Here is a 12,462-nt window from a genome sequence, read left to right on the forward strand (position 1 = left end):
TTAGTGAGGGTGAGAAGAAGAGGTCCCTATTCTTTAGAGAAACTAAAGAACTGAAGAATATTGCTCAGCCAATAGTTCCATCTTCAAGTTTTCCTTTTGTCCATTAAAAAAAAATCAATATGAAGGTTACTTATATTTTACCTAGTCTACAGAATTATCATGATGGAAAATGGCATTTGAGTGTCTCAAAAACATTTCATAAACATCATTGAACTTACTTCTCATCCAACCCAGTCTTCTACTTTTGTTTGCTCTTCTGAAATGGCCCAGCCATTTGCCCAAGCCATGACTACTCACTTTTAAATTTTATTTTCTTCTCTGCTCATATGTTGTCAGTTTTAAGTTCTGCTGAACTTTGTCATAGAAATTTCTTCAATTCATTCAGTCGATGGCACAGGCACAGATCACAAGACTACCCATGCCATGTTCCCTGACTCTTGCTCATTACAGATGTTACCCACACAAAAATAAAAAGATGTGGATCCTTTACTCGTCCCTCCAAATTTTTATGCTAAAACTCAAACTTCTTCCATAGGCTTAGAAGGCTTTTCACACCTCTTATTCCTGACTTAATCTGTATATCCTAACTATCTGGTTGAGTCTGGTTCATTAAAATTCAAGGCAAAGGTCATTTACTAGTACTTGCTCATCTGTGAAACTAGTTTTGGGCCTTTGCTGAATGTTTTGGTAAGATCATCTGACCCCACATTGGGATACTAGGTACATTTTCTTCTTTCTTTTTCTTCCTTCCTTCCTTCCTTCCTTCCTTCCTTCCTTCCTTCCTTCCTTTCTTCTTTCCTTCCTTCATTTCTTTATGAAGCCACTTTGGAGTTTATTAAGAAAGATTTTAATATTGACTTAAATATGGGTGTTAGGAGAGTAGGAAGAGTGGCATATATTTTATTCCCTACAATGGGAAGAGATTGGGGGGGCAGGTAAACATACTTACTTAACTACAGCAGGTCAGAGAGCAGAAGCTATGCTTGTCTATGTTCATTAAAACACTGAAAATTCCCGGCATAAAGCAGAAGATGGTGTTGATACATTTTATGTCAATTTGACACAAGCTGGAGTTATCCCAAAGGAAGGACACTAAATTGAGAAAATGCCTCAATAGGATCTTAGTGATTGATGTCCACTATGGATGGGGCCAGCCCTGGGCTGCTGGTCCTGTGTTCTATAAGAAAGCAGGTTGAGCAAGCCACGATGAGCAAGCTGTAAGCAGCTCCCCTTCATGATCTCTGCATCAGCTCCTGCCTCCAGGCTCCTGCCTTATTTGAGTTCCTGTCCTGATTTCTTCCAGTGACAGACTGCAATGTGGAAGTATAATTCAAATAAACCCTTTTCTCTCCAACTTGTGTTTGGTCATGGTGTTTCATCACAGGAATATAAATGCTCAAAATGATTTGATAAATGAACGTAGGAATATGCATAGAATGAGCTTTCTCTTTTTCTAGGCATTTTTGTTGCCTGTATTCATCTAGCTTGAACAATGATGTTAACACTCTCCCAATAGCATGCTCTCTCTTGTCTGTGATCTTTCCTACATGCTTTCCTTCCACCAGGATGCCCTGAATCTAGGGGGAGTTGCCCTAATTCAGTTTCCTATGTTATCACTTATCTAACTACATGGTGAGTACTAATACTCAGGTCCCCTACCTCTCACATATGTGTTCTCCATGGCATTCCTTGTCACCTCTATAGCACTGGGCTGTGTGATATGCCTCGTTTACATATATGGGAGACACAGGAAACAAACTAGTATGTTTTTGGAAAACAAATGCATAAAGGAAAAGGTGCCTAAAACCATGTAAAGAACATGAATGTAAAAGGAAATGTTCTGAAATGTCAGTGTGATTAACTATGAGGACTAACATTGACATGATTTTATTTTCCTCCTTATATTGCTAAACTTTCTTGAATGGGTTTAATTGATATCCTAAAGCTTAAAAATATCTTGAAAACCCTAAAAAAAGCATAATGTAAATGTCTGCCACATATACTAATACCCTTTCAATATATTGATGAGTTGATTAATTTATTTTTAATTTTCCTTACATTACTCATTCTCTCTCTCTTTCTCTCTACATGGCACAACACACTCACGAAGGTCAGAGAACAACTTGTGGGTGTCAGTTGGCTCTTTCCACCATGTGGGTGCTGGGTATGGAATTTGGGTTGGCAGGCTTAGCCGCAGATATTTTACCCACTTTTATGACATCTTGTTGGCCCAATGCACATTTTTATCATCATCTTTATAATACTTGTTAAGAGAACAATCTTGGCTTATCTGAAAAAGCAAAAGAAGAAACAAATTCCTTGATTGTGCTTTCAGCTTCATTTTCTTTTTCTGCTGTGTCCATGGGTTTGAGAGGATTGCATTTGTCTTGTGCTTGTGTGAACAGGCAGAGCTAGACAACAAGCAAACTCTTTGTCAGACATCAAGATACAAACTCAGTAAATTGCACAAGCAGATATGAGTCCCCTTCAGGCTGATCCAAATACTTAATGAAGGACACGTGCAGAACTCAGACCAGGTGCTCGACAAGTCTGAGCAGTTTATCCGATGGGAACTAGGCTTAACATAGCTGTGTACAATCTAGGAGCTATTTGCCTGTGGGTTCATAAAAAAATAATCCAGAAACCAGAGTCATTTATTCACATACAATCTACCCAAATCTCAATGTCTCAAAAGCTGTCTTCTTTTATCCCTGATGTGGTAAAACCAAGAAGAGTGACCTTATTTGCTCAAAAGTATAGATAGTGTTGATGAGACAGACAGACCCATTAAAGGGTTCCAGGTTGTTATGGATTATGCTTGCTTCCCTAGCTATTTAAGTATTTTAGACAATATGGTTGTAGTATGACTAGCATGTAGGTTCTTACCTCCTTTAATCCATGTTGGACAGATTTATTGTAACCTCCCTCCTTCTCCCTCTCTCTCCTTCCCTCTCTCTCTCTTCCCACTAGGCTGTTAGTTAAAACAAAGAAACATACAAAAGCCCTCTATTCTATTATTTTGTTAACTGGGCGAACCCAAACCACTTAATTTTATCTTCCAGCTCTGCCACCTGAGTGAACCTTAGCAGGGTGACTGTATGTACGATCTGGCTTGTAACCTCATTGAGTGGCAGTGACATAGCTGTGGCAGGGTGTCTACCACATGGATGGCCCTCTCTCCATCCTGCCAGGTCTTTTTCTGTCACCAAGGGTCTTAGCTTGTTCTCCTAGATTCATCCTTGTAAGGAGTAAGGTTTTTCCACCCACTGCCAGTCTTGCTCTGCCACCGCGCCAGCCCCAATTAACACACAGAGACTCTGTGTTTGATATTATGCTGTTGGCCAGTTACTTGTTTCTTATCAGCTAGTTCTGTCTTAAGTATTAACCCATTCCTATGTATTTAACCCATTTCTATGTATTTCCACGTGGTCTTACCGAGAGTGGCGGTTCTGTTCTCTCCAGACTCTCCATCTTGACTCCTCCTTACTACTTCCTCTTTCCTCCTCGTCTCTTAGTCCCACCTTTCTTGCTTTCCTATTGGCCAACAGTGCTTTATTCATTAACCAGTATGAGAAACATATACAGAATGACATCTCCCATCACATCCTCTCTCTTAAATGTTAGCATGGAGAGCAACACAGAATGATAGTCATTTGTTAAAAACACTTTCTTTGTGTTTTTTTTTTAACCAAGAACCACTATTATTTACCTTTTAAACATTTTGAAATAAAATTCTTTTATCATAAACAACACGAAGTTTTAAGTGAAATTAAATATTTCAATTCAAATACTTCCACCCCTTCTTTCATGATTTAGCTAGTATTTTGGTCTTAATAAATTATTATTTAGAAAAATAATCACATTCTAGTCTATAGCTAGGTTTGGGAGATTCATGTAATGAAGGTTCAATTTCATTTGCCTTTAAAATGGGAATAATTATACCTGCTCTCCTACCTTAAGGATAAATTAAAAGATAAATGAATTTGTGGGTGAATGGTCCTAGTAAGTCCTACATAAATTTCAAGGCTGACATGATGTTAGTTATGTAAGTAAAGACTTAATTCATCTATATTTTTTTGCTTTCCAGGTTAATGTGGCTTAGGCAATAACTCCTAAAAGGCAGAGAAAAAATATCCAGATTACAAAATCAGAAGGGAAAGAGGGTGATAACAATAGAAAAAATTCAAAAAGTTATAAGGACATATTTAAAACAAACAAACAAAAAACAAAAGCAAACAAACAAAAAAAACAAAAACAAACAAACAAAAAACCGTGTATTCCACCAAATTGGAAAACCTAAATGTGATAGGTATCACTTACCAAACTTAAATTAAGGTCAAATAAACAGTTTAAAAGACTTATAACATTTAATGTAATAGAAGCAGTCATTAAAAGTCTGCCAACCAAAAAAGTCCAATGTCAGATGGTTTCAGTGTAGGATTCTACCAGAATTTTAAAGAAGAGTTAATTACAATTCTCCTCAAATTGTTTCATGAATAGAAACAGAAGGAATATTGCCCAACTCTTTTATGAGGCTGCATTCACCCTGATATCCACTCAAACTGCATAAAGACCCAATAAAGAAAGGGTTACAGACCCATTTCCTTTATAAACACAGATGCAAAAAATTCTCAATAATTTACTTGCAAACAAAATCCCAGGAAGATAATCCATGATCAAATAGGCTTCATCTTAGGGATGCAGGGATGGCACAACATACATAAATCAATGAATATAATCCATCATATAAACAAGCTGGAAGATAATGATCGTCTCACTAGATGCAGGAAAGGCCCTTGACAAAAATACAACACCCCTTCATGATAAGTCCTGAAGAGATTATGGATACCAGGGACATACTTAAGTATAATAAAGCAGTTTACATCAAGCCCATAGCCAACATCAACTTAAATGAAGAGAAACTCAAAGCAATTCCACTAAAATTAGAAATAAAAGCTTTTCCACTAACTCCATATCTATTCAATATAGCACCTAATTTATATCTAGAGCCATAAGACCACTGAAAGAGATCAAGGGGATACAAATTGGAAAGTGAAAAGTATCTTTATTTGCAGATGACAAGGCAATATAAGTAAGTGACCCTACAAATTTTACCAGGGAATTCCTTCAGCTGTTAAACATTTTCAGCACAGTGACTAGATATAAGATTAACTCACAAAATAAGTAGTCTTCTTATATACAAATGACAAATGGGCACAGAAATCATGGAATACCACCTTTCACAATAGCCTCAAATCATATAAAATAGCTTGTCATGATTCTAATCAAGAAAATGAAATACTTGTATCATAAAAATTTCAAGTAATTGAAGAACGAAATTGAAGAAGGTATCAGAAGATGGAAAGAATTCTCATCCTCATGAATCAGTAGGATTATCATAGTAAATTACCATCTACCAAATGCACTCTACAGATTCAGTGCAAACCCTATCAAAATTCAATACAATTTTTCATAGTTTTTTTTAAAGGGCAATTTTTAGTTTCATATGGAAATATAAAAATTCTAGGATAGCTAAAACAATCTTGGATAATAAAAGAACTATGGATGGTATCATCATGATTGGCCTCAAGTTTTATTACCTAGCTATAGTAATAAAAACAGTATAGTATTGGTATAAAAACAGATAGGTTGATCAATGGAATTGAATCAAAGACCAGATATAAATTCATACACCTATGGAAACTTTTTATTTTTTAATAAAGCAGAGAAAAATACACATAGGGAACAAAGATGGCATCTTCAACAAAAAGCCTGGTTAAACTGAATGCCTGCATATAGAAAAATGCAAATAGATCCATACTTATCACCCTGAACAAAACTCAACTCCAAAATAGATCAAAGACTTCAACATAAACCCAGATACACTAAACCCGATAGAAGAGAAAGTGGGGAATAGTCTTGAACTCACCAGCACAAGAAAAGCTCTCTGTTCAGAACATCATTAGTACAAAACCAAAGACCATCAATTAATAAATGGGACTTCAAGAACCTGAGAAGCTTTTGCATGGCAAAGGACATTGTCATTCATACAAAATGGCAGTCTACAGAATGGGAAAAGATTTTTACCAACTGTATAGAGGGCTAATATCCAAAATATATAAAGAACTCAAAAATAAAGAAACACTCAATTAAAAGCAGAGTACCTGAATGAGGTATCCCAGACCTAGAAAGACACATATAGTGTGAATTCTGTTATACAATCACAATGCAGGAACACATAGCTTAGAGTAAATATTGAAGAAACCAGATTTTCAATCATCAATCATGCAGGCATACTTTCTTCAAAGAAAGGAAACGAATGACACCTGGTCACCTGGAATGTCAGTGTGAAAGTGGACAAATGACCTAGTGATCCTTCACTATTCTATTAGGAGCCAGTCTCCACCAATATCTTGAATATGTTTAGACCCTAATCCCAAGCTTGTGTCTCAGTGAATAGAACCCATCCCTATGAAAGAGTCTCTTTGCATCATCTACCAAATGGATCTGTCTTTATGCTTATCACTGATCCTTCTTCTGGGTTGAAACTCTGAATTCTGTTTATCAGTCAATAGTACTCATTACTATTGCAAATGTTACAGCTGCCATGAGGCTTGCTGTATACCAGACACCACAGTGGTTAGGTATAGAATAAGGGACTAGGGACTACAGATAGATATGGTTAGGAAAGGAAAATATAATAGTTATGGATGGAATGGGAGGATCAACAGGGGAAGAAGAAGAGAAGGGAAGGAATATAGGAAGAAACAGCTAAAACCAAGGGCCTCTTAAACAGCAGTATAGAAACCTAATATAGTAGAAGTTTCTTAAAATATGTGCATTTATGATGGTGCTGTAAATGGAATCTCCAAATAATGGGGAAGATAGAGTTCCATCTGGCCATTTCATTTTACCAAATGAAGCTTCTAGTACTGGCATCAGGTTACACCTAATTGAGTTTTTAGCCAAAGTGGTCCCATAGGAATCTGAAAACAACCCAGGCTGTTGCCAAGACAATAGTGGCTCTCTACAAACTGACAGCATGGTCTCATTGCTGAAGATAACACCTAGACAACTCATTGAACGTGGAGAAGTAGAGCTGGTGCCTACATAGGGTTTTCATCTCTAGTTGTAGTATCTTTGGTCTGGGAAGGTTCTCTGCATGGGAGAAACATAAACACCAAGCTAACCACAAACCCTTTGATCTACAAGATGTTTGGGCAATGTTGGCATGAAGCTTGTAGGAGTAACCAACCAATATCTGATTTGACTTAAGGTCCACTCCATGAAATAGATAGAACCCATACTTGACACTGCTTGGATGACCAAGAACCAGAGACTAGACAGCCAATGCTTGAGGGTAAAACCAAATACCATTGCTCTACAAACAAAAAACAAACACCAGTAATAAAAGATATCCCTTAACAATAAAATGACTACTAATCACATCCCTTTACACTCATACATCAATGCCTTGCTTAACCATCTTCCAAGAAGCTTCCTTCCGCAGCAGATGGGAACAAATACGGAGACCCACAGTGAAAAAATTATGCAGAGAGTGGTGAGAGTCCTTGGAACACTCATCCCTAAATGGGATGCCTTTGTCAAATCCCTGGTCTCAGAGCTTAAGGAATGCCAAGGAAGGGGAGGCAGAATGAGTGTAAGAGCCAGAGGGTAAGGGGGACACTAAGAAAATAGACCTCCAAGTCAACATGATCAAAGCTTGTATGAACTCAACTAGATGGAGGCAGTGGCATATGTAGGGCCTGCTCTGGTCTCTTCCAGGTCTTCCTTGTATATATTACGGCTTCTGGATTAATTTTTTTATGGAATTCTTTTTTAATTTTAATTAATTAACTAACTAATCAAGACAGGGTTTCTTTGTCAGGGTTTCTTGGTGTAGCCCTGGATGTGCTGGTACTTACTCTATAGAACAAGCTAGCCTGGAACTCAGAGATCTGCTCATCTCTACATCCCTCTGACATGCTGGCATTAAAGGAGGCCTATGCCATGGCTGTTCACCTTCTTATGGGGTTCTTGAGTATGAAGGAATGGGTCTCTGATTCTTTTGCCTTCTCTTGGGTTCTATTCCTTCTTTTGGGCTGTCTTGTCCAATTCCAATGTGTTAGTTTTGTTTTATCTTATTATAAGTTTATTATTACTCTTTAGAAGCCTGTTTGTTTTCTGAGGCAAGAGGGGGAAGTGGGGAGGATAGAGGGAGGGGAAACTGTAATCAGGATATTTTATATGAGGGGGGAATCTATTTTTAATAAAAGAAATAATGGAAAGTTCATTCCTTGCATTTGTCGTGATTTAATTTTCCTTTCCAAGGGTAGAAGCAATTTTGTAGTCTGGGAGCTGATGAAGATAAACACCACTGTGTGTTCATGATAATCCGTCTTAATGATGTGGCCCTGGAAAAGCTTTTCTTATGCTCTATGAACTTCACACAGGGCTGCATGCCTACCCTCTTTCACAAGAATATTTTCCCTTGCCAAGAGAAATGGAAGAGAGGCAAACATAATATACAAAATGATGGGTCTGCTGACCTCTGGATTAGTGGCAAAAGTGAGGTGGTATTTACTGGTTTTTCTTCTTAATGAATGGGTGGAATTCAAAGCCACCACAAGTAAGATGGTGTAAACTTATTCCTTACCAACGTGGTTTTTTACTTTGGTTTTAAAATTCCACTGGATTATAAGCAGCTTTAGAAAACTTAAAAACCCTAAAGCAGCACATTTTTAAAATGATGTAATTTTGTAAGCCTCTTTCAACTCATTCTCCACTAATTATCCAACTGAGTGTTTAAGAACTATTTCAAACTTAAAAACTCAACAGAGAAACCTTTATCTTATTATTCTTTACTAGCATCTTTATACCCTTCTAGCATACAGATGTTTAAGGGATTAATCTGCTTCAATCCTTTAGCTATGGTTTATTGAAATTTCCTCTCTGGATTACAAAATAATCATTTGAGTCCAAATACTGTCCATAATCTGTAATTTTTCTATAATACTTACCTTTAATTTTTTTTTTAACTTTTGCTATAGTTTGGTTTGCTGTTCAAGATGTAGCTCTAGGTTTCTTGATATATTTTCAGCCATTGCTTGGTGTTACTTACTTGTTATTTTAACAACATTCCTTTGGGGATATGAGAGATGACTCAGCAGATACCAGCACTAGCTGTTCTTCCAGAAGACCTGGATTTGTTTCCCAGAACCCACATGCAACTTAAAATTGTTTGTGACTTCAATTCCAGGGTGTCCAATACCTTGTTTCTTCAGGCACTAGGAAGACAACAGCATTTGCATTCATTGGAGGCATGTACATTCTCATGCACAAAGAAAAAAGTATCTTACAATAAAAAACAAACAAACAAAAAACAAACAAACAAGCAACCCCCCCAAAAAAAACCTTTTAATTGGGCTAAACAGTGTCCTATCACAAAGGGGGTGGGACTCTACACTTCCCTGACTAAGGATTCACATGTGGCTAACAGTAGAAGAAGAGGAATTTTGCTTGGTGTTGTAGCTAGCAGTGTGGTGTCTGAGTTCCTGTAAAATTATCCTCACCTGTGCTCTGGAAACTAACCTTAGTGAAGTTTCTTGGGTTCCACACATGCACAGAAGTCATGCATATACAAGATAGGTGACTGAAAGGGGATTGGCAGGAGTGGGGAGGGTAGGAGATTTGAATGAGGGGGGTGGCTGTTACCAAAATCCATTTGGAAGGGAAAAAATGACCCAGAAACCCATTATTTTATATAGTTGATATATGCCAATAAACACCTCAAGAATACTCTTTTACAATCTTTTTTGGGCAATTACAGGGAACATTCCAGGGTTCATATTTTTAAAAAATTACAATCATGCAGAATAATAAATGACATACATATAAACATGCACAGTAATATCAACATAAAAATGAGTTTATGGAAAATTTCAAGTCCCTAGTATTTCACATCTTCAGTTCTACTGTGTCACCTGAAGTTCATTATCCTCTTTTTTCTCCCACAATATTATGTTAGTAGTTCTTAGTTTCAAAAATGTCATCAGGTGGCATTATATGAATCTCCCATGTCATCTGCAAAGCTATAGTTCACTTTTCTTATTGTCCTTGAGGATCCTTTGGTCTTATTATTATCCACATTTACAAAATTTTTACCTTGCTTGTGGACATATGTTTTATTTTCAGAATTTGTCATACATGTAATATTCCAATGAATGTTGGATTTTTAATTTAAAAAAATTAGAGAAATGTGTCTTACTTAGTTTTTTAAAAGTTAATTTTTAATTTATGCTCATTTATGTTTTGTCTGTATTTATAGCTGTGTGAGGGTGTTGGAAACCCTGGAACTAGAGTTAGAGACAGCTGTGAGCTGCCATATGGGTGCTGGGAATCAAACCCCAGGTCCTCTGGATGAGCAACCAGTGCTCTTAATGATTGAGTCATCTCTCTAATTACCTTTTACTTACCTTTTAATTTGCTCAAAACTTTCATAGGATATATTGAATACCAGTAAAATTTGATACTAGTTTATTGTGAGTTAATATAGACTATACAATTATTGAATTCTATCAAATACATGCAGAGGAAACATTTTATAATATCTGGCTTCAAGATACAAAAGGACTTTGTTCACTAAGGGAAAGCCAACTGTGTATTAGACATTAAAACCATGATAAAGTATGTAGTAAAGAAAATGAAGTGATTGAACATAAAGTTTTAAAGAGTGATATTAACTTATCTTTCTTTAATTGATTTCTGAGTGTCAATAAAAAAGCTTAACTGTCAACATCTGATTTTAAAAAAATCTCTGATTGGTAATTGCCATTGCTCTTGTTGTCGCCGGGACTTGATGGATAAGACCCTATTGCTGAAAGATACTGTACACTTTGAAAACAGACATGGAGAAGGCAAGTTGGTACCATTAAGAAGCTTCCTTCTTGATGGTTGGCTTTCATTCTATGAGAGTAATATGTGTGTAGGCTGCTGAGAGAAAAGTTCGTCACCAGTCTCACCCAGTTGTGAGCCCCATGAGCTATAATAATGACATGCAGCACAAAATATACCCATGAATACAAAAGTGGCATGTATGTTATGAGGAAAAGCAACCTGATCAGATTTAATACCTGTTCGACAGTGAGAAACACATGTTTGGTACCATAAATCTGTCGAAGAACCCATGGTTGGAGGGCTCGCAGGCCCCAGGGGTGAATCTGCTACTATTATTCTGCCAAATGGACTTAGAATCAGACTGCCCTTTTATTCATTTCTATCTACCCATAGACTAGTCTAGCTCTTGGACCTCATCAGACAAGTTTCTTTGTGCAGTGAATGGCTGTTATTGCAGCATCTTACAAGAGGTCAAGGTACAGAGAATAAATGTTAGTGGAGAGTACTTAGCCACCAGTGGGACTCTATCACCCTACTCCATAGCTGAGGGACCTTGCAGAGGAGAGGGGGGAAAGATCATAAGAGGTTAGGGAGTGCTGGAACAAAACAGTGTCTTCTCGACATGATAGGATATTTGTACTCACAAGCTCATGGCAGTTGTGGTTTTCTGTGCGAGTTTTTCTGAAGACCAAGTCAGTCAACATGCCTGTAAGGAGAAAGGAAATATGAGCACCCACTCCTAACTGAGAAGCTATTGACAGCTGGTGGCTTCTGTGGGGAGGGAGAGATAAGTGTGTGTCCCAGTAAGTGGACCGTACTCTAGTGGATGGTCCCACACCCATGGTTATATGGACAGCACAAACTGGTCTCAGTGGGGATTCAAAAATCAGAGGACATGAAATGGGGGTGGAGTGGGGAGAGAGGGGTAGACTGGGAGGAGTTGGGATAAACTTTATAATATATTGAATGAAATTTGCAAATAATTGTCAAAAATTATCAAATAAGTATTAAAATTTAAAAATCATACCTAAAACGTAAGTCTGATGGCCAGTGTGTTGTTTCTATAGTTGTTTTCCTAGAGACTATACATGGTTTAGGATATGCACCTGCCTGCCCTAAATTATCAGCAATAAAATGTAACTTAAATCTTTTTCTTCTTTAGGATGTCATGGGTCTTCAAACCAGTTCCATCAATGAAACACGGACTTTACTGGAGCTGAGAGTGAGTGTGAAGCAGAAAGATTTTCCAGTTAATATTAAACATGTGACATGGATGGCTGTGGTCTCTGTGCTTTTTTTTTTTTTTTAAAAGGTTTTAAGTGATATTACATTGATTTTTGGATTCAGAGGAAAGCACAAACTGGCATGTTTGTCACATAATAAATCGCCAAAGAAATAAGAACTAGATTAATAATAAAACAAACCTGTTAATGTTAGGACAATTTATCCTAAGTTAATGTTAGGACAATTTATATGGGAGAATAAACTGGGCAGCACAGTTGTGGCTTTAGGATAAGGATTTTAGTCAGTTTTGTCAAGATGACCCTGACTCTTTTAAGAGTCATC

The 12,462-nt window shown here is 37.1% G+C and overlaps 1 long non-coding RNA gene across 1 annotated transcript in view; it reads left to right on the forward strand.

The window, feature by feature from the left end:
• The window catches only part of LOC127214959 (uncharacterized), a 125,863-nt gene extending 113,647 nt beyond the window's left edge, over nt 1–12,216 (forward strand). The window contains exon 3 of the long non-coding RNA XR_007833906.1: nt 12,059–12,216. This is a non-coding gene — a long non-coding RNA (uncharacterized LOC127214959). The remainder of the gene's footprint in view (nt 1–12,058) is intronic.
• The last annotated feature ends 246 nt before the right edge of the window (nt 12,217–12,462 follow it).

This window comes from Phodopus roborovskii, unplaced genomic scaffold (assembly GCF_943737965.1).
Source record: "Phodopus roborovskii unplaced genomic scaffold, PHOROB, whole genome shotgun sequence".
Classification (NCBI taxonomy): domain Eukaryota; kingdom Metazoa; phylum Chordata; class Mammalia; order Rodentia; family Cricetidae; genus Phodopus; species Phodopus roborovskii.